The 27975-nt window shown below is 38.6% G+C and overlaps 1 pseudogene; it reads left to right on the top strand.

The window, feature by feature from the left end:
• The first annotated feature begins 174 nt into the window (after positions 1 to 174).
• LOC123823965 lies at positions 175 to 27975 on the top strand (annotated as a pseudogene).

Genomic DNA, 27975 nt, shown 5'->3' with positions numbered 1-27975 from the left:
TGTTTAATAGTTTTTAATTTGATGCAGTGGATAGACTCTGTAAGATTTCTTCCCTCAGAATCACTGGGAGTTGTTGGTGCTGTTGCTTTGGTGCTTGATACTATTGAATAGTTACATAAGTGCTTTTGATAAACAACAAAACTACCTAGTTTTCAGAAATCATCACTTGGCTAAATGGCCTCAAGTGATGCTCTCAGCGTGCGGGTCAGGGTGTTCTACATCCAGGAGACCACAACAGAAGGTAGCCGTCATTGTGGTAGTCATGCTGTATCCACTTCAACTACTACAAACACACTGGGGAACCACATGGTGGCTGACAGTGAGTTTTTCAGTGGAACAGAGGAACATTCCACTATGTTTTCTCCCTCGCGTGCCATGAACAAGGTCTTCGAAAGTGGCAGCACCAAAAAGCTTCTTAGGTGGAAGTAGGGGGGAGATGCAAAATCCACGGGGAGAGTCAGAGCCAGCTGTTGGGAAGAGGTTTCATTATCCTTCTTTGAATTTCTTCCCCTACTGGGAAATCATTATTATGTGACATTCCTTCTGATATTTGTATAACTTTGTTTATTTTAGTACCTAGTTCATTATTTGTTTAGGAACAGTGCTCAAAAAAATTCTTCCAAGTGCCACGTTAACTCAGCCAGTGAGATGTTTCATTGTCTCCCCTGGTGTCACTCCTTGCAACTTGGCTAAACTTGGATTTTGGGTGAGGGCATAAGCTCTGAGAGCTCTTCAGAACCATGACATTGATTGGCTCCTTCTGTAGATGGCTAAGCAAATTCAATAATTATTGATTTTCTTTAGAATGAAGAGATTTGTGTTGTGCCCCTTATTCTCAATATGGGGAAATATGGCTTTTGCCCCTGATCTTGAAAACAACAAACACTATTACATTTAATTAAATAATAATTCCAATTAAGCCGAAGCAGGCCACGAAAAGGCATTTGTTTCTTTCTGAATGCTTTCCTTCTCTGGCAGCATGAGGGCTTCTGTGCAGTTGGAGTCACATGTTTGATTGACTGGGCTCCCAGGCTGATGTTTACACGGCTGTATTCATCTTGCTCTGATGACTGTGACATGCCACCCGGATGCGGTGAGGCTGACAGGGAATGTGAGGGGAACAGACAGATGACAATGTCTCCATTCTTCAGAGCCAATACAGGATGATCTGTCACCTGATGATAGGCCACAGCCTGTCATTTATTTACTTACAGCTTTAATGTGGGTAAAATGAGCAGGAGAAAGGGAGGGGGAGTGACAAGAGGCAAAGAGAAAGTGAGTGGTTACAGGGAAGAAAAACCTGACAGACCCTTTTCGACATCAAAATATCACCAACAGCCATTTCATACATCTCAATGGGCATGCCAGCCCAGGAGCCGATTATTAGCAGCATTCTGGGCAAGAAATCAGATTTGCAAAACAGGGATTTTAGCCATTTAGTCTGTGGGAGTGGGGTCGGCAAACTATACTCCTACTTGAATATATTAAGTGCCTTGAATTTCTTGTACATTTAAATTTTGCAATATTCAGTGATCGTTTTGGCAAGCACATCTTCCTCTTAGTTTTTTAATTGCATTTCACAAAGTAAATTGTATATACCATGGAAATCATCATCCAAGTGTTGTTTTTTCTTTAAAAGTGCCATGAGAAATCATTTGTAGTCTTGAAGACAAAACCTTTGAAAACCATTGACCTGCTTGTTTTATGTGATGACATTTTGTTGCGGGAAAGAGCTGCCTGAAAATCCATAAAAACCAACAATAGACATTGTAACTAAGTTAATTCTGTAAAAATAAAACTGTGGCTATTTATATTTTAAGGGGATTTTGCAAGCCAAGAAATGATCTAAATAAATGAAATATTGCCGAGTTAAACAAATGTAAAGAACAAAATGCATTAAATATTTCATATACAAACACAGATTTGAACTATTAAAAAAGCTTTAAAAGGCATCTAAAATTTGGACACACTACTCTTGTTTTACACCACCAGGTCTGACTATGTCACACAGCATTCGCATTCGCTGACAGTCCTCAGAAACGCCCCACATACAGACCACCTGGCCCTGAGAGTGCGGTCTGTACAACGAGTGTGCTTGAAGGGGCACCTTATGTGGACAAAGACGGTAAAGCACACACTAACCCTCACCACAATGGGGTTGATGAGGCCCAGGTGTTAGGTCCAGCATTATGTCAATAATCTAGCATGCAAAAATATCAATGAAATGACATATTTCATAAGAAGCATTGCTCCTGGGAAATTATAACTCTAACTCGTAGTAGCCAGAATCCAACAACACCAAGACAGAGTGTTCTCGATGAAGCTCTGGTTCTTTGTGTGATTTCCAAATGCCTTTTTTTGGCATGTCTAGTTGTGTCATGCACGCTCTATAGACTAAAATAATTATCCCCTTTTTAAGCTTTTAGATTTGCAGCACCCAAGCAACCACTCAGCAGGCAGTCTGAGATACAATAGGTCTCGCTTTCACTCGGTGAAGGCAAAATCTCTAAGAAAGTTAGGTACATAAATGTAACTTTCTAGAACACTGTGAGGAATATTGTCTTTTAATAGAGGGTGTCTGCTTTGGGAGAAAAAAATAGTTCCAGTCAATGCTGCGAAAGATGTTGGAGCAGATCAGACACACTCCACCCTGTAGCTCCATTAACAAGTTTTTCCTGTATATCCACCAACCCCTTACTCTAAGATATTTATGTACATTCCTGCTTCAGGCTGCAAAGCCGTGTTCAGGAAAGAGGAGGTTTTGCCATGTCACCATATGGGGTCCTCTTACTGAAGCTAGAAATACAAGCTACACTTGACCTTCCACTTTTCCTATAGGTTTGTTGCCAAGGAAAGGAAGATGTTGCCATGAACCCTGATGATTAAGGGGTCCTGTGAGATAGAAACTACCAACCAGCAACTTACTATGCCCATTCCTGGAGCTGCGTCTCGGTTTCCGGTGTGTATAATTTATCATATTCTTAAATGAACTAAGTGATGAAGTAGAGTCACTGGAATTCTGAGAACAGTTTGATATTTTTAATGCACCTTCTAAAGTTTAATTTTGTATTAGCCAGGAGGCCCACTTCTTGCCTGAAGAATTTCAGGAGGGAAGCGAATTTCGTCCCCTTCTGTGTATTTGCCAGTGTGTCTTTTGTGCTTAAAAGGGCCACCTTACATGTCCTTGTTTCCTGCAGGGCAACGTGATGAATCCTATAACCTTGCTCACAACTTGGCTAGATATTGTTTGCCTTGGATTTATGTGGACACAGGTGGTGCCCTAAGGATCCAGGTCTTTATGGGGAACACCTGTTTCCATTTCTCTTGCTTGCATTATTGCAGGGAATGACATATGTGAGGTGGGGCCTTAGATTATATTTGCAAGATCAGCGAGGTGAAGAGTGTTAAATATTAGGGTTTTATAATAGTTAAACTTTATTGTTCTTCTCAACAGCCCCTCAAGGTTCTTTATCCCTTTTATATCTCTGGTTAGATGCTGTTTATACTGGTGACATGGGAGGAATTAGGAAGAAAAAGGAAGAAGGGAAGGATATGCCTAGACCCTGCAACACATTGGCACCTTCAACTCCCCTATATGTAATCAATGTTTTATAACTTACCGACTATTTCAGTTTCTAGGATAACCCACTCCAGTATAGCCTATAATAATTTTAATAAGATAATAGGTATTTAAAAATTATTTATTGTTTGTTCTTCCTTCAAATATTAATTAATTCCTCTCATGTATAGAGTCCTAGGCAGACCCTTTGAACCATGATCCTGATCCTGATCTATTTAACACGTAAACAGAAATTTTAATAAAAGCCCTCGCATCCTCTCTCCTTCCATAAACTGGAATATCTCACTTCCTGTTCTCACTTCCTGTTCTTCCCATTTGTTTTGTAGAAAAAATGAAAAGTAAAAGTAATCATCATGTACTGGGACCTTTGTTTCTGAGACCACAAACTTCATCCAAGTCTTTAATATGTAATTTTTATCATCTAACATTTTTATTTTTGACCCAGATGGGATGCTGGTTCCATCCAGCACCAGTCTATTCATATCAAACAGATTCATAGATAAGTAGCTAAAATGCGTAATAGATTTGCAACTGAATATTGCGTCCCCGTTATACCTGGGAGCAGGGGTGATATTTACGATACCTGTCCTACTTAGCAGCTGAGCCCTGATCGGTGGCAGTGGGGGTTTGGGTATAAACAACCGGTACAGCCTGACCAGTGGCACCTGCTGATACCCATCCATGCAGGTGAGGATCTGATGGTGAGAGTGGAAGATAGGTCATCTCCCTGGTGACATAAGACCATAAATGATGAAGTCATTTCCTTCTGTATTAGCTTCCTGGGGCTGCCATAACAAATAACCACAAACCGGGTGGCTTAAAACAATAGAAATTTGTTTTCTCACAGTGCTGGGGTTGAGAAGTCCAAACAAGATGTCAGCAGGGCCACGGTCACTATGAAGCCTATAGAGAAGAATTGTTCTTGCCTCTTCCAGATTCTGATGGCTTCCGTCATTCCCTGGCTGTGGCAGCAACACTCCATTCTGTCTCCATAATCCTGTGGCCTTCTTCTTTTATATCCCGGTGACTTCTTCTCTCTAAGGCAACCTCGCTCACTTTCACTGTTTCTTAGAATGGTGTAATTGGCAGGAGATCCTCGAATGGCAGGTGAAAATCTTTTTAGTGATTTCCTCTCTGAGTGGTGTGGTGGGGAAGTGTTCATTTTTTATTTTTGTATTGATTCATCCATCTATTTATTTATTTTTCCACTTAATGAAGAAGAATGCTGAGTTTTGAAACATTTCCCACTGGGGCTTAGAATTTAAGTGATAAATCTCTGAAAAATGTTTGGAAGTAGTTTCCTATTTATGTTTTCTTTTTTTTTAGCAAACATTTATTTTTTTTAATTTCTTAAAAAATCTGGGTGGAGGTGGGGATAAGGGGGAAAAGCAGGAACAACTATAACAGCATAAACAATAAGAAAAAAATTGTAAATATGATGGCTTAGAAGAGGGGTTTTATTAAACTTCCTTGGGCATAGATGTTCACCTGTGGATCTTGCCCCATTATAATATGAATTCTGGTTCCAAAGGTCTGGGATGAAGGCTTCAGAGTGAGCATTTTCTAATAAGCTGCCAGTTGATGTTGATGTGGTTGGTCCTTATAGTAACAATAGTAACACTTTCTGTACAAAGGGATTCAAAAGAGAGACGTGGGTGCCGCTAGTTCATCTCAGCAGCCCAGGGAAGGAGGTGCAGCAGAAGTGCCAGTCCTGGCCTTAGCAAGCTGGACAGGAGGCTTAGTGGGCCTGGGTTTTGCCAATGTTTCCTCTGTTAGTTACTGATGGAGTAGGGCTGGCGCTTTCATGTCTTAGAGTTCTGCTCATTATGTCAGGAAACAGCCTGATTGTCACAATTTTTTTCTTGTCACAGTCCTCAGGGAGACCAGTTCTTTATTTCCATTTCCACATTCAGATTTTCATTCATTTTGAGATATATGGATATGTTAACTTAGCCATCATGGCTTTGGGATCAGTCTGAGCTGTGTTCTTATCCAAATTTTGCCAGCTCTGTAGTGTTGGATGAATAGCGTGACCTTTTTGGGCCTTAGTATTCTTATCTAAATGGGCAAAATAATATCTGTGTTATAGGAAGACAACAAGGAAAATTAATTTAATACACTTAAAGTATCTGGCAAAGTGCCTTCAAAATAGCAGCCTGCTTCTATGGTCTTTATTTTATTATAGTCCAGATGAAAAGGGGGATGGTATAAAGAACAAGTGTTTTTTGAATCCGGTGGGTGGTTTTGGGTCTTGGACAAATCTGACATTCGAAGTTTCAGTTTCACCATTTGTAAAATGATGGGGATCTCTAAGTACATTTATATCCATGATTTACAGGCACAAGACTGAGAGAGAAGGCAAAAAAAAGAAGTATCCCATTTACCTAGTTAACTCAGAGTGATTTAAACTTCATGTGAGGAAAACTTAGGAAACTTCTAGATAAACAGGAGGAACAGAGAATCTCTGTCAGAGGTCTAGAAAATTCTTAGTGTTGTTTCAATGTGTCAGATAAAGAAGACGAATGAGGTATTTCTTGTATATTTAAGGTTGAGTAGAGGTTATTCTTTACAAAAAAATAACCTTTACTTTCCATTCTTTCAAAAGATAATTGCACAATATTCACATTCCTCAGAGCACTTTGAAGACCACATGGGAATTGAAAATTTTTGTGTTTCCAAAGGAATTTAGAAGCACAGAATAATGTCAGGCTCAGATCAAATAAAAATAACTTTTCAAGTCTCCATTTATTAAAAATGTATGTCTTGTTTTCAAGCATTTTCTTCCACAGCAGTAACACACCGGCAGAGCTCGGCTTGAAGCTTTTTAACTAGTGGTTTTTGACAACTCCAAAGCCTTTCCCTCCTGCCCAGATGTTGCTCCTTTATCAGGCCCCCCTAAGGAAGCAAACAAGCCAAAGGCAGATGGAGACAATAGGCCCTCCTTGTTCAAATGAACATGTTACGTTCATTTGTCAGAAAATATAGAGACGTTTGTGAGAAAGCTGACTTGGAAACAAAATCTACATGGGGTAGCCCTGTCTGACACCACAATCTTTTATGTGCATGGTGGATGAGGATCTGTTATGCCATTTGCACAAAAATTAATACCTAAAGCAACGTTTACAAGAAGTGGTTCCAAGTCCTAGTCCCATTGCAATCTCTTCTGAGTCTCTCATTGTTCTGGGATGTTTTGTATACTCTTTCGTTTTCTAACTTACTGTGTCTTTTCTTTCCTTTCTTTCTTTCTTTTTGTTGTTGTTGTTGTTGTTGTTGTTGTCATTGTCTTTCCCTTTAGAAATTAAAACCAGAGTGAGCTCAGCCATTTCCTTGAATTTGTTCTTTCTATCAAAAATGTGAACACGGTATCATCATTTTACTATAAAAGAAAACCCTTGTTTTCTTATGTAACCCAGAATAGAGAGGAAACAAAACATGAGCGTACTTGAATAGCTTGCTTTCACCTAAGAATTTGTACTATCTTAATATTTCCCTTTAGCTAAACAAGCATCTGTTGATTATGTGCCATGTGCCAGCTCTGTGCTAGCAACAGAACAATGAAAAGATATGATTTCTACTTTCAGCTAGGTTACAGTCTATCTGGGAGAAATGAAATTAAACATAAGCTATCTGAGCAGTGGCTTAGACAAAGCATCTTTGAGGATGTGGGAAGCTTAGTTCCAATTCACACTTTCACCCCAAAATTGATAAAACACAGTATGATAAAACTGATCTCTTTGTTTCCCTTGTTCATAAAATAAGTCCATGAAATTAGTCTGGAAGACAATTTTCTGCTTGGTTGTTCTATATTTGTTGAGTGATAAAGCCTAATTTTGGCTTCCTCACCATCTGCATGGATTTCCTGTGGCAGTGGCATTCAGTGGCCGTTAGAGCAATAGGGGAGGCGAGGGGCAGGGGGAAATGAAGCCTAAAGAAACATGTGAGCACAGTTGTCAGCGTTCCTGTATTTTCCCACTCTAGGGAGTGGAAAGAATGAACCAAATCTACATGTATGCACAGTTTCTCCAAGTAGGCTTTTTCCAAGCTTTGACTTTGAAAATTGAATGAAGAAAATCTCTTCTCACCCTCCCCATCTTCATTACGGTTAGATTCTGTAGCTGCATGATGGGCGAAAGGATGCTTTCTAATTCCAATCATGTGCCATGGAGCCGAGGCCTGACTCAACCCGGGAGAGCAGATGCTCTTTTCCAAATTCTTCCACCATTAATTTATACATTCATAAAGTAGAAATTACATCTCAAAGGCAGTGATACTCTTTTGATATTATACCTGCTCATTGTGAGGAAAGAAGCACACACACAGAGATGGCATTTCAGTTGCTCCATTCCCACATGATGTGGCCTAACTCGGCAGCCATTCTGCTGGGTGTCTCGAAAGCCCTAGTTACTTTACAAGTATAAATGTACTATTTTGTAATAATCTTTTGAAATATTAAGTTCTTTTTATATGTATGTAATTTTGTGAATCTTGAAAAATCTTTAATATTTCTTTGATCAATGTGTACTGTCTTCAGTAAGAAGAACTGGAAAAAATTAAAATAAAAAATTTGAAAATCTGCAAAACTGTTATCATAAAAGAAATGTAGCTATGAACAATGGCATTCTTTGTAAGTGTGTAGCTCTGTTGCTTTTGAATTTGTTCAAGCTTTAAACTGCACTAAGATTTTTGGGATTCCCTGAAGAAGGTGGTTATTTATTTTGGAACTTACATGCTCACCATTTTTTTTAAAAGATCAAAAATAAATAAATAAATGAACATGTAATATCAACATAAAAACTGAATAAACTTGGTATCAAAGACTACTGTGCCAGTTTGTAGAAACCAGTTGACTAATTCACATAGATGGCACAGCTGAGAAGTCGTTTCAACCAGTAATATATTTCCAAATTCACAGTGAGACTGCAGAAACTTTCCCGTTATGGAGGTCAGCTGGAGCCCCTCTTGGAGATGGGGGCAGGGAATCAGCAGTGCCCTGCTACTCCGTGAAACACACCTACCAAGGCAAATATGTAAGTCTTTTGTTGTAGCTTGTACTTAGAATGCTAAGTTTTCATCTGAGACAAAATGCATGTAAAATATTAGGTGATATGAAAGAAGTCTTAACACTTTCCTCTAGAAATGAAGGAGTTACATTCTCCTGTCCTGTCTAACATTTGGTTTCCAGAGTGCAGTGAACTGTTCAAGAGTCAGGCATTTGGCTAAGAGGCGGCACTGTGTATCTATAGAGCAGATTAAAGTGTATTCCTGTTCTGTTTGCTCTGAGAACAAATATTGTCCCTGAAGTTAAGTCTGTTTGGCTGGATGTGAGGGGTGGGCATGTGAAGTCAGGTGCCATGCCTGGTTTTGTGCATCGAAGCCCTACCCTCTAAGGACACCTGGAAGTGTGGAGAGCCACTCCTCGGCCCGTCCTGTGTCTTACCCCACATCTGACTCATCGCTCCAGTCCTCCCGTGCTCCTCACTGAGAGGGTTTTTAGTGGTAATTATGTACTTTACAGACCCACTGCATGCATTCTGCTGCCTTGCCCGATTCTGAATCTTGGTTCCATCAAGTATTAGGTATATATTTACCAACACAACTGATTAAGCTGTGCAATAAAGTGCAGTGACTTTGTGGCATGTAATGCCCTTGACTTACTGGTAAATTTTATTTAGGGTTATACACTATAATCCAGGTTTGCCATTGGATTTTACTATCCTTAACACAGTTGATAGAAACAGATTCAAACCTTGACACACCACTCATGAAACTAATTGCTCTGCCATTTGAATTACAAGTCACCTCCTATGTTTTACAGTGAAATAGTAGTTCCCTTCAATGATCGAGTGATACAGAATTTAGTACAACTCATTGTTGTAAAAGTAGTTACTTGAAATGACAACAACCTTGATTTTTGACTCCATATAAGGATGCCATTTCTAAAAAGTCAAGTGATTCAAAACTGGGATGGGCTGTTTGGTTAGGAGGTGAGAACCCCATTACTGGAAGTATTTAAGCCTATAATACACGGCCATTTGCCAGGAACGCATTGGACAGGATCCCTAAGTTGGATCAAATAGGATACTCTCTAAAGTCTCTTCTCTGTGAGCTTCTATGGCTGTAGCAAGTCTTAATGGTTTTTGTAAGATTGTAGTTTGTATCACGGATGCTCACTAGTTACTTCTCTTATACTAAGCTTTCTCACTTTCCACTATTTTAAAATGTGCATTTGCCCTAATAACAACATTCTTGGTGCTGCTTTCCCCTTTCCGTTTATAGCAAGAGTAACCAAGGAACATGTGAGGACTAGACCTGGGGCAAGCAGCAGTGCAGTGCTGAGGCTCGAATCCAGAGCCGCACTGCACAGCTCGGCAGCTGGCTGGCAGCGAGACATGAGCAGGGCTCATAAATGCACAACTTCAGGATTCTCATCTGCCACACTCAAAACATAACAGGTACCTACCTCATAGGGCTGTTGAAAGAACTAAATAAGAAAATAACTATCAAATATTTAGTGCAAGACATCGCATTTGTAGTGAACATAATGACAAATATACAGTACTTGTTCATTGAAGTGATTTTTGTTATTTACCTGGCTTGTCTCTTCTCAGTTCATCAGCAAGTCTGTTACTTGCCTGCCACAGATGGATGATGGGTTTAATCTTGAGAGCTTTGCTAATTGTTGGCATTTTTAAAAGGATGAGTAAGCATGATCATTATTGCTATTTACATCCTTGCACCTCTGTATCTTTAATTCTATAATCCTGTTGATGAAGTTATTTTTAAGAATGGCTTTCAATAAAGTTTGAATTATATTGTTTAAGAGTGTAGTCAATTATAGTTCTTTAAAAAGGCCATAATTAGACTCCTTCCCCTCAATTCCAACCCCAGTTTTAAAAGCCTGTAATACTGGTTGTCTTCTACTGCTACCATTGTCATCACGGAATCCTGTTATACTTATCTGACAGAGAATATTTGGACTTAAAAATTTTTCAGATTTTTGTTTTGTTTATAGAGCGCTGATTCATACAAAAGTGGTAGCTCCTGTTTAACGTATGAATTATGCTTGCATGTGCGGGCTTCCTTTCCTATTGAAGCAGAAATGATCCCAGTGAGTGAAAAGCAAAGATAAGCTGAGAATAGAGTTGCAATCTTAGTTTGTGCAGGTGCTGTTTTGTTAATGTCCTGGTGCATGTGCATTGTACTTTTTGCACACACAGTAATAGTCAATTTTTTTTAGAACATGCATTACAATGTTCAGCTCATTACAAGTCATGACAAAGTCCCATTGGAACCAAAGAGAGGACTTATGCTCTTTATTTACAGAGAAGTTGTTCTCATTGTAACTTAAAGAATTTTAGTTCAGGAAGTATCAACTAGCAGTCTGCTTTGTGGGTTGTTTAGAGACCAGGTACTTTTTGCTTTACATTTCTTGCATGCTGTATGGAGACAGTCTTGGGCTCTGTGGCCAGTCTTCTCAAATATGCGTTAGGATGATTAAAATCACACCAGGCCCAACTGGATCTTTATGCCAAAAAATGGTGCTTCCTTTTCCTCTCTCCCTTTCTTCTTTCATTCAGAGCTAACACAAACCAGTTCATAAGAACCTCATAAATTTTTCCCTCTGTGCACTTTAGTTAAAAGACCTCCTGTGCTGTACATTCACTCTGTGGGGACACTGTATCACAAACTCCTTGTTGGCGGATCAAAGTGGAGCATCCTTGGCTCACAGAATAGCTGATGTGTCCCTGTAATGCATCTCGTGGGCCATCTGAGTGCACTCACTCTCAAAAGGCTAAGGGAAAAGGGCGTTTTATCACAATACATAATACATTCAAATTTTGATACAGTTTATAGAATCAAAAGAAATTATACCTTCAACAGATAAATGGCTTAGTAGCTTTCTCTAGGGCTATTTTTTGTATTAGAAACTGTCGGGATTTTTTTTTTGTCATGGAATAATTCATTCTCTTCCAGTCAGAAAATTCCTAACTTGGTTTATATTGTGATCGAACGTTTGGGTCCTTTGGAACACAAGAGATGGGGAGGGGTGGTGTTTGCCACCCTGTGCTCCAGAGGAGCAGGTGAGAAAGTGTTTGCATTTGAAGAAATATGAAAACATGTCAGATATTGTATATGCAGTTTTATTCTGGACTTACCAGTTTTCTCCCTTTTTTGAAGCCTAATCTTGTCCTCACCTAGTCTGTTTCCTACCTATTAACTTTGACCAATAGCTTAGTTTCCTTGCAAGATCATTCATCAATGATATCTTGTACCCTTACCAAAAATCTTTGCTGAGTCTCCAGTATATGGTATAAGGGGTTTTGATGGTGGAAGAAACTTAAATAAATCATTTTAGTTAGGGGGTGGCTTCCACACTTTACAAAGAATCTAAAATTTGTCTAGTATCACACATTAGATTTTATCTGATTTCTGCACTGAGTAACAGAAAAAGAAACATTACCAATTCAAGTTATGAAATCACTTCATCAGTAAGACACATCCCAATTTCGGAGATTGTAAGATTACCCCCTTAATAAAAACATGATCATTCACGAAATATCTACCCTTGTGTTTCATAAATGTAGCAAATATTGTAAAAAAACAGGCACGTAACTTCTCGGAGGAAATCAGGATAGCTGCTTGGAGGCAGGCGTCCAGGGAGGGCACGCGGAAGATGAGAGCGCACCACGCCCGAAGATGTTCTTTGGCTGGAGGCCATCTTAGGGTTACAAACAGGCACACATTTCCAGCGTCCTATTCTTTCTGTTCCTTCCTTCTCTGCAGCTTGTGGTTCTTTTTTGCAGGGCACCATCTGAATGACAGTGATTGTCCAAAGTTCCTAACATTCAATAGGACCTCAGCTCTGCTCCTGGCCCCTCCCCAGCCTCCTCCTGCCCTCATGCACCTGGGATAGGTGTATCTGGAGGCTGCCTCTCCTGCCTGCTTGGGGATTTACTTCATTGTCTCTCTTGAACCAGAGCCATTTCTGGGCCTTGGGGGAGTGGTAGTACCTTCACAGGGAAAGGCTGAGTCCTTGGTCTAAGAACAACAGCTAGTTATTAGACATAAAGGAGGATGAGAACTTCAAAACCAATTATATGGCTTTTGTTTTGAAATGTCTACTAATGTGTGGTGAAGTCTATCACTGTGAAACAAGAACATTGTAATAATTTGCACTTGATACTTTCTTAATAGAATATGAGTTGTCTGTAGGGTCCAGCCTTTGGGGAGATCTCGTATTTGCCACCTGGATTTTCTTTGACTGCTAACTTACTTTGAGAGTTATTTTCCCTATATACAGGATTATTCTCTCTAAAGATGGAATGTAACACTTTAGTCTCCAATGAAAAAGAAAGACTCAGTATGTATATCAAAAAAGTCCCAGAAATCACCATCATTTAGTTAGTTACTATTTTGCTTTTGCTACTAAATATTTTTTATTTTATTCAAAATACTAAAAATTAAGGTAATAGCTTTACAAAACTGATTCAGAGATATTAATTACACCTTAGCTTGTTTCCAGGCTTATTACAATTCATTACTTTCTCCTGATGGGGTAAATATTCTTTCTCTGGAGCTGGTATACTATGCCATTATCAATTTTTATGTCTCCACTTATATGATTATATCACTTTGATTTTTAAAATATCTTCATTTATTTCCTGGATGTTACTGAGCTGACATAAAAAGATGTTCTCTAATGGGAGTAAATTTTCATAAGTTATTTCCATCAAACTCATCCTCAGACATTCCATTTGGCCCTGTGTCAGGCATTAGATTTCCTTTGTTGCACTGCCTTCCTTTTTCTAAGTATTTACAGGTAATTTGTGTGCCCACTAAGAGTCTAATAAAATGTGCAATATTTATATTGACTGTATATTAGTTTACAATATACTGTGCATATGATTGTTTTCATAAATATTTTGCAACCAAAATTTTAGTAAATAGAAGCAAGTATTCAAAGCTAAGTCTGTGAATCATGAAACAAAAAGAAGAAATAGATGATTTTCTTGTTATACTGTGTGGCAGACAATCACTATATAATTTCTGTAAAAAAAATTCCCTTTGATCTATTGAAACTACCACAGTATTCTCAGCTTCTTCTAACCTTTGAGTGAGGTTAGTCAGTTATGTTGCTTACTTGTCTTTTGGCTCTCAGGACTGTTCCATTCATCTGTGTTCTTCTCTTTTAAGCACGTTGGAAACTTGCAAACTTTAACAGCTCCCTTGATAAGTGGCTTCCTTGTATATTTCTAGAAGGAGGCCCTCCCAGGGAATTTCCAGGGGAGAATAAGAGAAAGTATGTTTTCTTTCCTTTGGCTTCGGGTAGCACTGCTGGCAGCAGTAGCAGAAGAATCAGGTTATTTCTACGGTCTTGCAAAGTAGTGTGGCTTCTCCAGCAAACAGGAGGGATTATTCAACCAGTACAGTTAACAGCAGAGATCATGGGTTCCTGGATAGCATTTTCCATTTTAGACCTTCTGCTAATGAGGTGGAAGTGACATCCTGTAGTTATTAATCAAACCCTGCCCTTTCACTCTTTTATTCCTCTCAATATTTAGTGATCAGTTTTCTCTGAGTTACTTCCATGAGAAATTCTTACAGCTGTTTTTGTTTTCGTGACTGATGCCCAACTGATTCATTTTGTAACATCAAATAGATTCTTCAAACACAGAAGGGAAAACCTAAATGAGGAATCATGTAACCTTGATGGTTCACACAAGTCTCATTTAATGAGCAAATATTAAACTTCCATAGGCAGCACATTGCACCAAGTTCTAATGCCAAACAAAGTACATAAAGATCACATATTATGGCTATGTAGGCTCCAGTTTATAATTCAAGAAGAATTTTGTTTGGACTTTAATCATTTATCTTTACTTAGTTCACACTAATTTGATGGTAAAAAACAAGCACCTCTAGCATTCTCATATTTCTCTCCCATTAGTATGGTACTCTGAGTTACTGCCTGATGCTGACCATTCCCGCTGTCTTATTCCATCAAATACATCAATACTCATGAACAGGATTGCAGTGAGGACATGAAGCCTCCTCTAGCTTCCAATATCTGCCAAATCTGGAACTCCTTCTCACCTATTCATTTTTGCTTTGTTAGAACCCCCAAAAGGTAAAGTATCCATCACCCCAATCTATTGAAGGAATTTTAGTATTGTCTATTTCAAGTTTCACTCTTCTTAAAATATGTTTTGTTGATTATGCTGTTACAGTTGTCACAATTTTCCCCCTTTCCCCCCTCCATCCAGTACCCCCCATTCCCTCTGGCAACCCCCCCTTAGTTCATGTCCATAGGTCATGCACATAAGTTCTTTGATTTCTACATTTCCTATACTATTCTTAACATCCCCCTGTCTATTTTGTACCTACCACTCTGTACTTCTTAATCCTTGCACCTTTGTCCTCCTTCTCCTCCTTCCACCTCTCAACTAATAACCCTCTAAATGTGATTCTGTATCTGTTCTGCTTTTTGCTTAGCTTGTTTTTTAGATTCAATTGATAGTTGTGAATTTATTGCCACTTTAATGTTCATAATTCTGATCTTCTTTTTCTTAAATAAGCATCTTTAACATTTCATATAATAATGGCTTGGTGATGATAAACTCCTTTAGCTTTCCTTTGTCTGGGAAGCACTTTATCTTCCCTTCCGCTCTAAATGATACTTTTGCTGGACAGAGTAATCTAGGGTGTACGCCCTTGCTTTTTATTACTTTGACTACTTCTTGCTAGTCCCTTCTTGCCTGTAAAGTTTCCTTTGAGAAATCAACTGACAGTCTTATGGGAACACCTTTGTAACTGTCTCCTTTTCTCTTGCTGCTTTTAAGATTATTTATCTTTAACCTTTGGCATTTTAATCGGTGTGGTTCTCTATGGGTCCATCTTGTTTGGGATTCTCTGTGCTTCCTGGGTTTGTGTGTCTATTTTCTTCACCAAATTAGGGAAGTGTTCTTTCATTATTTTTTCAAATAAGTTTCCAATTTCTTGCTCTTTTTCTTCTCCTTTTGGCACCCCTACGATTCGAATGTTGGTAAGTTATCCCAGAGACTCCTTAGCCTATCCTTTTTTTAAAATTCTTTTTTCCTCTTGCTGTTCTTATTGATTTTTTTCCTTATGTTCCAAATCATTGATTTGATTCTCAGCTTCATCCATTCCACTGTTGATTACCTGTAAATTTTTCTTTATTTCACTTAATTGTAAACTTCATTTCTGCCTGGGTCTTTTTTATATTGTTGAAGTACCCAGTGAGTTCCCTTAGTATCCTAATAACGAATATATTTTTTAAAGATTTTATTTATATATTTTTAGAGAGAGGGGAAGAGAGGGAGAAAGAGACAGAGAGAGCAATATTAATGTGTGGTTGCCTCTTACATGTCCCAACTGGGGACCTGGCCTATAACCCAGTCATGTGCCCTGACTGGGAATGGAACCAGCAACCCTTTGGTTCATAGCCCATGCTCAATCCACTGAGCTACATCCAGGCTACAGCCAGGGCATAACCAATATTTTTAACTGTGCATATAATAGATTGCTTATCTCCATTGTGTTTAGTTCTTTTTCTGGAGTTTTGTTCTGTTTTTTCATTTGGGCCATATTTCTTTGTCTCTCTATTTTGGCAGCCTCCCTATGTTTGTTTCTCTGTATTAGGTAGGGCTGCTTTGACTCCCTGTCTTAGTAGCATGGCCTATTGTAGAAAAGTGCACCCATAAGTTGTATGGGGTGGAGTCTCAGTTTCTAGGGTGGGGCAACCCATGTGAATCAGGTTGATGGAGTCTCAAATATGGTATCGCCACTCTGTGGCTCTGTGTGGGGAAGGGCTTAGAAATGGGACAATACTACTGCCTGGTCTCTGGAGTTTTTTCTGGGAGGAAGCTGTCCCTCCAAACTTGTCCTGATGCCAGGCACTTCAGTTTCTCCCTGCATGCCATTGGTGTCCTTTCAGCTGCTGCCCCTGTGCTGGAGCCCAGAGGGAGTGAGTCTGTGTTAATGCTAAGTCAGTTGTGGGCCCTTTAAGAGGAGACTCCTGAGAATCCCACGGTCTCTTCAGCTGCTTCAACCCCCACTGGTTTTTACAGCCAGAAGTTATGGTGGCTTACCTTCCTGGCACTGGAACCCTGGGCTGGATGGTCTGGTGTGAGCCTGGGATACCTCACTCCTGAGATACCCCTCCTGGTTTTTACCTACCACATATGGGTGTGGGGGTGCCCATTCTACCTCTCTGTGTCTCTGCACATCTCTGTGTCTCCACCCCTCCTATCTGTCTGGATGATTGTGGCTTCTCTAATTCCTTGGTTGTCAGACTTCCATACAGCTTGATTTTCTGGTGATTCTGGGTAATAGTTGTTTAGTTTAGTTGTAATTTTCTCTGTGGTTGTGCCAGGAGGCAGGCTGTGTTTACCTACATCTACATTTTGACTGGAAGTCCAATTTCTGGACAGTCAAGTTTCACTCTTTATTGCAACAGTTCCCTGAGGCGGAGAATGAGGATTATATGAGTAACAGGCACACAGTGTGTACTCAAAATGCTCTCTCCTCTTAGAACAGCTATTTGCTTGTTCTCCCTGAAGATGAATTCTTACCAAAAAGGCATCTTAAGTCTCCACCTCTCCCTCCCACATCGCCAATTACCAAATTGCCAGTATCCTATAGGCTCAAACTTAGGCTTAAACTGGAGGCCTGGCTACATACTAATATCTCCAATTCACGGAATAGTTCAAGTTTCCATAGTATTATCTGTGTATGTGTTGGACCCCATGGTCTGAGATTCAGACAAGTTGACTTCTCTGTACCTTAGTTTCCTCACATGTTTAAGCAGAACAAAAATAGGAGTGAGGAATATTGGAATGGTGTCAGTCCATCCTGACAGCAGTCGATATCAAAGTACTTTTTGTAAATATTTGCTGTGTAAATGTTCATTAATGATAATAAATTTTCTTTCACTATTTTGTTTAAAATGGGTCCAAAATCCCCTGAACCCATTTTCTAGTTTGTTTCTCCTCCATCACCTAATGACCCAGTTGCAGGGAATACAAGCTCCTCAGTGTTAATTTAGGGATACAAGTACTTGTGGTAAGCTTGTAAGCCACTAACTCTTTTAATTTGAAAACCAAGGTTACAGAGAATCTTACTGAAAGTCACATCGGTAATGTTTAAAACTAAAACACCCTAAGCTTTTTTAAAGTCACTATGAAGTTAACTATGAAAAGATTAATTATTAAGTAATTAACATGTACTGTCCACAGGCTGATACTTATTCTCTCCTGTGCTAATTGTTAGAAAATTATTGCTTTTAACTAAAGTGCACACACACGAGTAGTGCATTAAAGTCCCATTTCTCATGCCACTCACTTGGTGTGTGCCCGTAGGGACTTTTGAGGGATCACATCACAGGGAGCTGAGGAAGTGGAAGAGAAGCTCGTTTTTCAACCGCTTTATCGTTGCTTTTGTGCCTGCGACTGAAGCCTATATAGGAGCATAGGGCTTTAGGGCAAGCCTCCCTCAGTACCTTTCTCTTCTATTATAAGTCCATCTCAGAGTTAATAATTTTCTCCAAGGAGATGGTGCTGTAATAAAGATAATTAAATTGAGATTTAATATAGTGAGGCATTGTACTATAGCTTTATATCAGATGCGGGTTCTGAGAGAAACCATTACTGTGAGGGTGGAGTGTACGGTATGTAATTAACAATTATGTTTGTCAGATTTATGAAACAGAAAATTAATAACATGGAGACTGTAAAATAGTGAACAAAGCTGCCGATTCTGAATTAAGGTAACTGGGCTATCACTTACTCCTACAGCAATGGGTGTCTTTCACTTTTGGAAATAGAGTATTGGGTCACTGTGTTTTACTCACAGTTTTTTTTAACACCTCCCACTCCCTGCCTAGGGGTATTTTCTCCAAAAAGCAGTGATTCTCAATCTTGGCTGCATATAAGATCTGGGGAGAGCTTTTACAAATCGTGGAGCCCAGACCCATTCTGGACCAATTAGAACAAAACCTTTAGGCAAGGGGCCCAGGGAAGGATATTTCGAACAGCTCTCTAGGTAAAGTGATTCCAATGTACTTGAAGATCATGTTAGTAAGTGTTTAGTCCGGCTGATTTTTCTAGAGAAAGGTGTTAGATTAAAAGAAAAAGGGAAGGGGAGAATAACAGGAAAGAATAACTGTGTTATAATTAAGTATCCACAGACTGTTTTTATCTTGACATAAAAATGTGCAGAATCTGTTCACCATCAGGAGGTATTCTTAAGACCAAATGACCATTTCTAACATTTAGACATCTGTGTGTCCAGGAAAAGCAGCTCTGAGAACTCTTGGCCCCTCCATGGCCTCTCAGAGGCCATGAATGCTTTACGGTTTCTGCATGAAGCCACAGAATTCCCTGAATTATTGTGGGCAAATGCTGGCTCTGCCCTTGTCAATCAGGGCCTTGGCAAGCTCCGTGGCAGAAAGAGGAAAGCATGGTCAGAGTGATAATCCTCAGGCGGGAAACTGAAGCTTGGATGCTTGGTGAGTCCTTGTTCTCACTGTGCCTCACAGCATGCAGGCAGGGACAGGATCTCTGTGGGCACTGTGGGCACTGAGTGCTTCTGAAGGCAAATGCAGCAGTTTTTGCACTGAGGTGTAGGGTGAGAAGCTGATTTCATTGTATACAGATGTGTGTGCACATGCACACAATCTAAGAAGATGCCTGGATAAATAGTTTTCTTTACTGGTCTCTGAGTTTAAGAGGTCACCAAACTAGGGTAGATTCAGGGGTGAGTTTATTATTCATTTATTTGCTTAATTTATCTGCAGTAAAATGTGTATTTGAAGCTACTCCTCTGGTAAGTGCTTTCACTGAGAAACTCTGAATTTGACAACAGTAAACCATATGCTTTCAAAGCTACTCACTAAGTGATTGAATTTTGCCTGTTCTCTGGAGTTTGAGCATATGCTGTACCTAAGAAAATGGGGGGCGGGAATAGAGTTGTGTAGGAGTCAGCTTGCATCCTGGAGTTATATGCTGAAGAGCTCTGTTTTATTTTTTCTGTTTCAATTTTGACACAAACCTTCAACAACTAGATAAACATTCTCTTTCTCCATCATAACCGTACTTGGAGAAAACAGTGTATCTATTTATTCTAATGTGATCATTATGATTGTTAAGGTTTCTTTTCACATTTGGTCACATACAATGTAACCACAGGACTTGGATAGCATTTATACTCTCTCAGGTCAGTTTTTCCCACTGTGTATTTTTTCTACAAAGGTTATTCAGTTTTTCTGTTATTAAATCAAAAGAATGAGGAAAAGTAATTACGAATGTGATGAAGAACAAAAGAGAAAACCTACTAAAATATTAAAGCCTTGAAATTTAAAGTGGGTTAATTACATTTATCAATGCAACTCATTTTTAATTAGCTTTGTCTGTTATTAAATCCTACTGCTTAAATTACTGGACTATGGCTGCATCTGTGCAACCAAACCATGAGAGTGGAGCCTTGCAGTTCTGTGGCTCCTATAACCACTACTGAGACGTGGCAAGCAGCTGTCAGAAGATACCAGCTTCGAAATGCCTGATATGGTTTATCCTGCTCTTGTAGAAAATACACCTAAAGTTTTAGGTCTAATTTTAGACCTCTCACATTTTCAAACTCACCCTAAATTTCCTGTTCTTAGAATACTTAGATTTTTGGAGCACATAAAGAATGGAGACTATTTTTAACAAGTGGTTTCTGTGTATTAATGATTATTTGGAAAATTGTAAAAAATAAATTTCTGAAATTCTAATTCTAAGTGATCTAATTTTTACCTCACACAAAACATACATTTTTAAATGCTAAACTTAACATGTTGACTAAAGTCAAAGTAAAATTTCTACAAACAATATCTGGGTAAGATAAAATTTAGGCAAGAAATATGATTTATTGAGATATATTTTTCAGTTCTTCATAATTCAACAAATTAATCAAGATTGCAGCTTTTTTGTCAGCAAATATTTATATACAGAAAAGCATTTTTAACCATTAGAAACATATAAACCAAAAACTAATTTTCAGGCCTCTCGGTTACGCATCTGATGTTGATCAGGCTCTGTCTTTCTGTTTTCACAGCTGCCTTGTGCTCAGGGGAGGCAGGTGTAGATAAAAGCTCAGAAATGAGCAACTATGGCTTCCTTGGTTAGAGTGTAGGGATCGGGGTAAATTTGGGATGTAGCAACCTATAAGGAGCTGACTCCCTCTTCCACAGAAGAGTTCCTGGTTCCAGGGCTGCACAGAGAGCCCCTCCTTCACCGTCAGTGTTGGTTGCTCAGAGATTTTAGTAGCATGTCTGTTTTACAGGAACTTTCAGGTGGCTTCTAGACCCACTTTCTCTGAAGGTGAGAGGAAGTATTCCAAGACTGGTGTTTGCTTCTTGTGTTTGGGAGGCTGGGAAGTTTAGGGACTTCGATGAAGCCCTGTCCAGGTCTGGATATGCACTTGCACTCTCTTTCTTGTCTCCTTGGGCAATCCATGGAGCTGTTTAAAGGAGCACCTGAAGAGCCCTCAGCAAACAAGACTATGATCGACATGGTACCCTCACCCACTGCAATAGCTGAGTGTAGCCAAGGAGATGTTTAAGTACCAGCCATGTACACATCTGTAGCAGCTGCAGATGGTTCCCCATTACTAACCAGGGAACCACACATGGTCTCTTAGAATTAATGCATCAAGTGCCAAAGCACGTGGTACTTACCCCAAACTGATTCCTGTAGGTGGGGAATGGGGAATGGGCAGCAAGAGAAGAGCCACTGTTGGGTACATTCCTGAAGAGGCCCTGAATCCTCATCTTTATGTATTTTGTATACTTATGTTCATTTACTAAATGTGCCTTTTATTGGCGTAAAAGCTGACTGCAGAGTACTGCCCTAACAAATGTATGCGAGTTTTGCAAATTGGAACCTTATTATTACTGAAATGATTGCTATAGAGAAAGTTCACTTGGAATTGAAATCAAAACACATTTTTCAAGAAATTTCAATATATAGGGTCTGGCAGAAGTAAGTCCTGCTTGAGTGTGGTTGGTAAGGTAATAATATGGGAGTAATAATTTATAGTTTTAATTTGAACATTTCATCTAAAATGTCAGATGGTGTGCTTGAGTGTGATATTGTTGTTACAGAATTACATGCTTATGATTTCATAATAAAAAGGGGTGTTATTTGTTCCACACTCTGTAGTAGATAATTTAAGAAAAAAATCTATTAGATCCTACTAAAATCAACTATTATAAATGACTAAAATGTTTTAAAGATGTTTTTAAAAATATATTATTTACTCATATGAAAGTATTTTATAGATCATAAACACCATGAATCTGAAGAAATCATTATTGCAAAGCCTTGGCTAGGAATTACGCATAGCCCTTTCAAGCTCAAAACCTGGTATGAAAATAATATATTCATAGAAACTAGTTCAAGTTTCTATTTAAATATTTTGACACTTTATTAAAAGTTGTATTAAAATAATTGATATCTTTCCTAATACTTTCCATTCTATTTCTTTTACCACAATTTTACAATATGAATAAAATAAAAAGAGTATTTTTAACAAAACCCCAAATAGATTTTATTGAACTCCTTTCCATTTACCATAGGGTATTTTTTAAATGTTATCATTTTCTTTGTACTTCATGAAAAAAAGAGACTGTGACAGCTTATTTAGAAAACTCCAAATATCTGGTTCTTTGCTTAAAGCACATAATTAAATCTATCTTTCTATCATCCATCTTTCTATCAGCTATCTATCTATCTATCCATCTATCTATCTATCCATCCATCTACCTATTTACCTATCTAGATGGTAGGAATAAAATTACCTCTCTTCAGCGTAGTCTTTCTTCTTGCTCTTTTCCCTTATTCACTCACAATAGTGCATGAATATGCATTTTTCTCTTCAAAGGGTAGTACAGAATAGAATATTCATTATGATACAAGATATATTAATGCCAGTCTAATAAAAGAATGTCCCCTAAGCCCCCATGTGTGCATATGCAAACTCCCAGAGCTGTGGACGTTCTTCAAATAGAGGTTGTAGGCAAACATAAAACTAAAGGCAATTTAAAGACAAGTCCAGCATTTTAGGTTAATTTCTGTTTTTAGGTTAATTCCATGATGTCATAAAATCAACCAGAGCAAAAGGAAAATGGGGAGTACAAAAGATGATCAACCCCCTGTATCCAAAACCTCCTAAATCTATAATAAAAAATACATGTGTATACATGCATGTGGTTAGTCACCCATTTCCTTCTTTTCTTCACTAATTTACTTATTCAAGTACATTTCTCTGAAGTCATCTATCACTGGACAATTCACTGCTGTTATTTTAGATCTGAGACCCTTGAATACCTGTTAGTGCTGCTGGCACTCCATGTGACTGTGAGGTTGTAAGTGCCTCACAGTTAACAGCCTTTTTATTATTTTGAACTCTCTATGTCACTGCCTTTGTTTTCCACAAAAGACAAAATGACAAAGTCTTAAAAATGTATTTTTCTATTTTCTGCATATGTATTTTTAAATCACCCTGACAGTTTTATTCCACAGCACACCAGCAATTGCTCAGCTCTCTTGAACTATTCTACCCCAACAAAATCACTCAGGGAAGAAGAGGTTTAGAGAAAAGGATTTCAGCCTCATGCTTCAGAGGGATTGTAGTAAATCATGGTATGGGAGGAGGAAAACAATTATAAAAATGATGAAATGTACCTTGATAGGAGTGTGTTTTTAATTACTATTTTCATAAGCAGGTGGAATTTTCAAAACTTTTTCTTGGTGGGGCTTTCCTTTATTAAGTTCACATGCCAGCATTTGTATGGGATGAATGCCTACTCTCTTTCCCACTGGCGGTCATGCCTAGTGCACTTCTCAAGGGGCAGAATACCTGGGCTGGACTTTGCCAGGGGTTGCCTAACCTTCCCAGAATGTGGCTTCTCCCAGCCTTCCTGCTTTGTGAAGGATTTGTTTGTGAGTAGATGTCAACCTTGAAGCAATGGGACTGCTTCCTGAATTGCTTAGAGCTAACTACAATTTACCAGTCTCTGAAGTGGCATTAAAGCAATGTTCATTTTTTAATGAGTATTAAATTTACTTTTAGCCAAACCCTCTAGCTGACAATGAAGTGTTCATTGGGCTTGCTATTGGCTCTTTCTTTGCTAATTGCTCTGCTGCTGGTGATTACTCTATCTCTCTCTCTGGATGCAGAGCTTAATATGTTTGAGGCTTATACTTAATTTCAAAAGTAGGAACAGCAGTAAAACCCTCCAGATTTCAAGTCTCTGAGCAGGGTCTCTCCTCAATTATAATACAATCCCACATGGTGAGTGGGAAGAACCCACCGTCATAGAAGATCCAGGTCTGTCCCGAGCCTATCACTTCTCTAAGGAATTGGTAAACTACCACCTGTGGGCCACATCCAGCCCACCACATTTTGGGTCTTAACTGCATGTGGAGAATGGAGTTTATGTTTTTAAATAGTTGAGGGGAAAGTTAAAAGAAGAACCATATTTCATGACATAAAAATTATATAAAATTCAAATTCCAGGTCCATAAATAAAATGATCTGAAATATGGCCACACTCATTCCTTTGCGTGTTGTCTAAGGCAGCTTCCCTGCCACAGCAGCCGCATGGCCCACACGGCCTAAAATACTCACTTGCTGACCTTTTTAGAAAAAGTTTGCTGATCCCTAATTCACATAGTTGATTGATCACAGGCACATTAATTTACTCTGAGAGCCTCAATGGCTTCCTTTCAGACAGGGATCAATAATAGTGGCGACATCACAGATCTAGTATGGAAAACAAAAAGGTCATTAATCTCTCAGCATTTGAAAATCTCATTGTTAGAATAGTAAAAACAGAAGTACTGGTTATTAGTTGTTTCATTCTGATAATTGCACTTGTCCTTCTACCAATGTGACTGAATTTATTTTGAAATAGATGATGAATAGTTTCTTTAATAAACTAATTTATATTAGTATGATTTAGAAACAGGCATTTAAAAGAATTTATACAAGTACTTACTGAATATTTGCAATAAACCAGGTACTCATTTCTAAAAATAGATTACATAAAAATGAAACTCCTTCATTCTCTCAAAATATCTTTGGAAAAAAGTTCTCGAAAGCATACATACATGCATAATTTTTTCCTCTTCATTCTATTTATGATGCACCTGTGTTCTTTTTAAGTGTCCCTAGGTCACTAGAGGCAAGTAAATGCACAGTCTTCAAATATACTTGAGCTCTATCTATAAGTACATGTAAATAAAGGGAACTGTCAAGGTATTTATATTATTTGTTAAACTTAAATTATGTTTATCTTTATTACAAAGTTTAATAATTTAGAAGTTTGTTTTAAATTTTCCACCTCAAATTTTGTCTCCTAGACAGGTTTTTGAATAAAAGTCCAAAAAAGGTTTCTCTTCTGATGGGATGAAGACATTTGCCATGCTGCTAATGAAGGAAGAAATAGAGAGAAAATGCATTTGGTTCTCTCCTGATCCTTGTCCAAAAGCAATTGCCTCCTGCTGTGGACGGTTCTTAGTGTTCAAACAGAGCTGGGCCAGGTCCAAACCTTCAGTCTATTTTGATCTAGAAGAGCTAACGTCTTTGATGTGTATCACTGGCTCCTAAAGTGCTGTGCCAGGTTTAATCAAAGGTACATAGCTTCAGCAAAAATAAATGACGAGAAATGATCACAGTGCTGCATGCAGGGTTTTTCAGCAGCCTCCAGACTTTGCTGCGCTGGGCCCCCTCCTCAGAGGACAAATGCAGGAACCCTACAGGGTCTCTCTCAGATGAAATAATTGCAGACAAACACAACAAAGAGAAGCAGATTTCACTGTGCAACTGATAGTCCTCTTGCTGGGGAGGCTGAGGACCAACAGAGCACTGCAGGATGCCATCAATAAGTGTGTGAATAAAGGGTGGACTCTGAGCACCCGGATCGTTCAGGGCCTCTTGGAAGAGTGTGCTGGTTAAGTGTGTTCATGCTGACATGGCGGAGCTTACCCTCACTAGGGCCATGCAGTGGGTCCCTTAGTTGCCCTTTCACCCACACATCCAAACACAGGGATGGTGTTATGTCCCTTGATGATCTATGGCACAATTAAATAGCATAATGGCCTTTTCAGCTTTCTGCTGAGTCTATCACTACTGTACTGTATTTTCCAAGCATTTTAGATTATTTACCTTTAAAATTGTTTTCAACATACATACACATATAAGTGTATTAGTATCAATTCATGTGAAGCCCGAAATGTAATAATTATTAAATGGTAACTTATAAGATTGATGTCTATTACTTTCTTTCCATTCTTTTTTTTTTGTTTTTTAAGATTTTATTTATTTATTTTTTAGAGAGGGAAGGGAGGGAGAAAGAGAGAGAGAGAGAGAAACATCAATGTGTAGTTGCTGGGGGTCATGGCCTGCAACCCAGGCATGTACCCTGACTGGGAATCGAACCTGTGACACTTTGGTTGGCAGCCCACACTCAATCCACTGAGCTATGCCAGCCAGGCTTTCTTTCCATTCTTCAATGTGTTATTTAAGCCATGTCCAGAGATCTGCATACTATATTTGGAGACCAGTGCTATATTACCATATTTTGCCATGTATAATGTATACCATTTTCCCCAAATTTTTGAGAGAAAAATAAGGATGTACATTATACAAGGGTAGTTGCAAGGCTAGTTCTAATTTTGTGCCTATATAAATGTTTTTAATTCTCTTATTTATGCTTATGCATTAGAAGTATAACTCTAGAAAGCAATGTCAATACCCATATGCAAGATAATACCCTAGAACATAATAATCTGTTTTGTTTCTAAATATAAATAAATAAAAAATTGAATTAAAAATTAAAACAAAAGATTTTTTCCTGAAAGTTTAGGCCAAAAATGCGGGTGCACATTATACATGGGAGCACATTATATATGGTAAAATAAATATAGAAATGTTAGGGTTATTTTCTAAAACATCCCTCAAAATATTCAGAATCCAAAGTCAAAATATTTGTCATTCTTTTATACTATGATTGAATAAAATTTTATTCAACCACTCTATTGGATCTTACGTTGTTAATTGATCACTCTTTTCTCTCTGCCCAAGAGGAAACCACCATCCCTGATCTCATCCTATCATATGTCTTTAAATATCACAAATATTCTGACAATTACAAGAGATTTATCTCCAGGCTGAACCATTCCCCTCGATTGTAGATTCACATATCCCTTATAACTTAGTGTCTAAAACCAAAGTCCTCATTCCCCACTGACCTCACAAACATGCCCTCCCTTAGTCCTCCTCACATGCAATGCCCTTCTGCCAGATGCTCAGACTAAAGATGAATTCACCCTTAACTTTCTACTTTCTCTCATTCCCTCCATCAGCAAATCCAATTGTTTGCACCTTCAAAAGATAAGCAAACTCTTTATATCACCTTCACCACTAGCTCTCTAGTTTGAGACACCATCATTTCTTGAATAGACTATTGCAACAGCCTCCTACTGATCTTCTATACCTCATTGTAACTTTTCTTAACACAAGATTTCAGGACGGATTGTTAGACCATGAGCTGGATCAGGTCAGTTCTTTGCTCAGCTTTTTCTAATGACTTTCCATATTTCTCAGAGAAAACAAGAAGCAAATCTTACTCTTTGGATCTCCTTTTACTCCTTTTTTACCTTTTGGATCTCACCTGTATACTCTGGTTTCTCTGCTCCAGATTCTTGCGATTCCTAGAATTCACTAGGCAACCTGCTACTTCAGGACCTTTGCACTTGCTCTTCTGCCAGACATTCAATATTCTTCTTCCTTCTTCACTTCTTTCCTGTCTTGGCTCAAATATCTTAGTCTCAGTGAGTCTTTTTCTGATCACCACATTTAATATTGCAAATACACCCATTTATCCCATGTCCTTTTCCTACTTTCTTTCCCTCTCACCATCTGACGAACTGCATATTTTAATTATATATTTTCTGTTTCCCTCACTTAGAATGTAAGATTTATGATGGCACAGATTTTTGTTTCATTCACTGCAGTATTCCTAGAGCAAAGAGCAGAACTTGGAACATAATAGTGCCTCCAAAAACTTATCTGAATGAGCAGCCGTACTCCGTCAGATCCTCAGCCAGGCCAAGAAGCATCCAAGCTTGACCCCCCTCTTTATATTTATTGGAGCTGGAGGTACTGGAGCAGTGCTGTATGTCATACACCTGGCATTGTTCAACCCAGATGTCTGTTGGGACAGAAAGAATAACCCAGAACCCTGAAACAAGCTGGGTCCCAATGAGCAATATAAGTTCTACTTAGTGGATGTAGATAACAGCAAACTGAAGGAAGAAGGTCCAGAGTTCTAA

Source organism: Phyllostomus hastatus, unplaced genomic scaffold (genome assembly GCF_019186645.2).
Source record: "Phyllostomus hastatus isolate PE091 unplaced genomic scaffold, TTU_PhHast_1.1 phas_contig_524, whole genome shotgun sequence".
In the NCBI taxonomy this organism is placed as follows: domain Eukaryota; kingdom Metazoa; phylum Chordata; class Mammalia; order Chiroptera; family Phyllostomidae; genus Phyllostomus; species Phyllostomus hastatus.
This window is presented reverse-complemented; position numbering and strand designations above follow the sequence as displayed.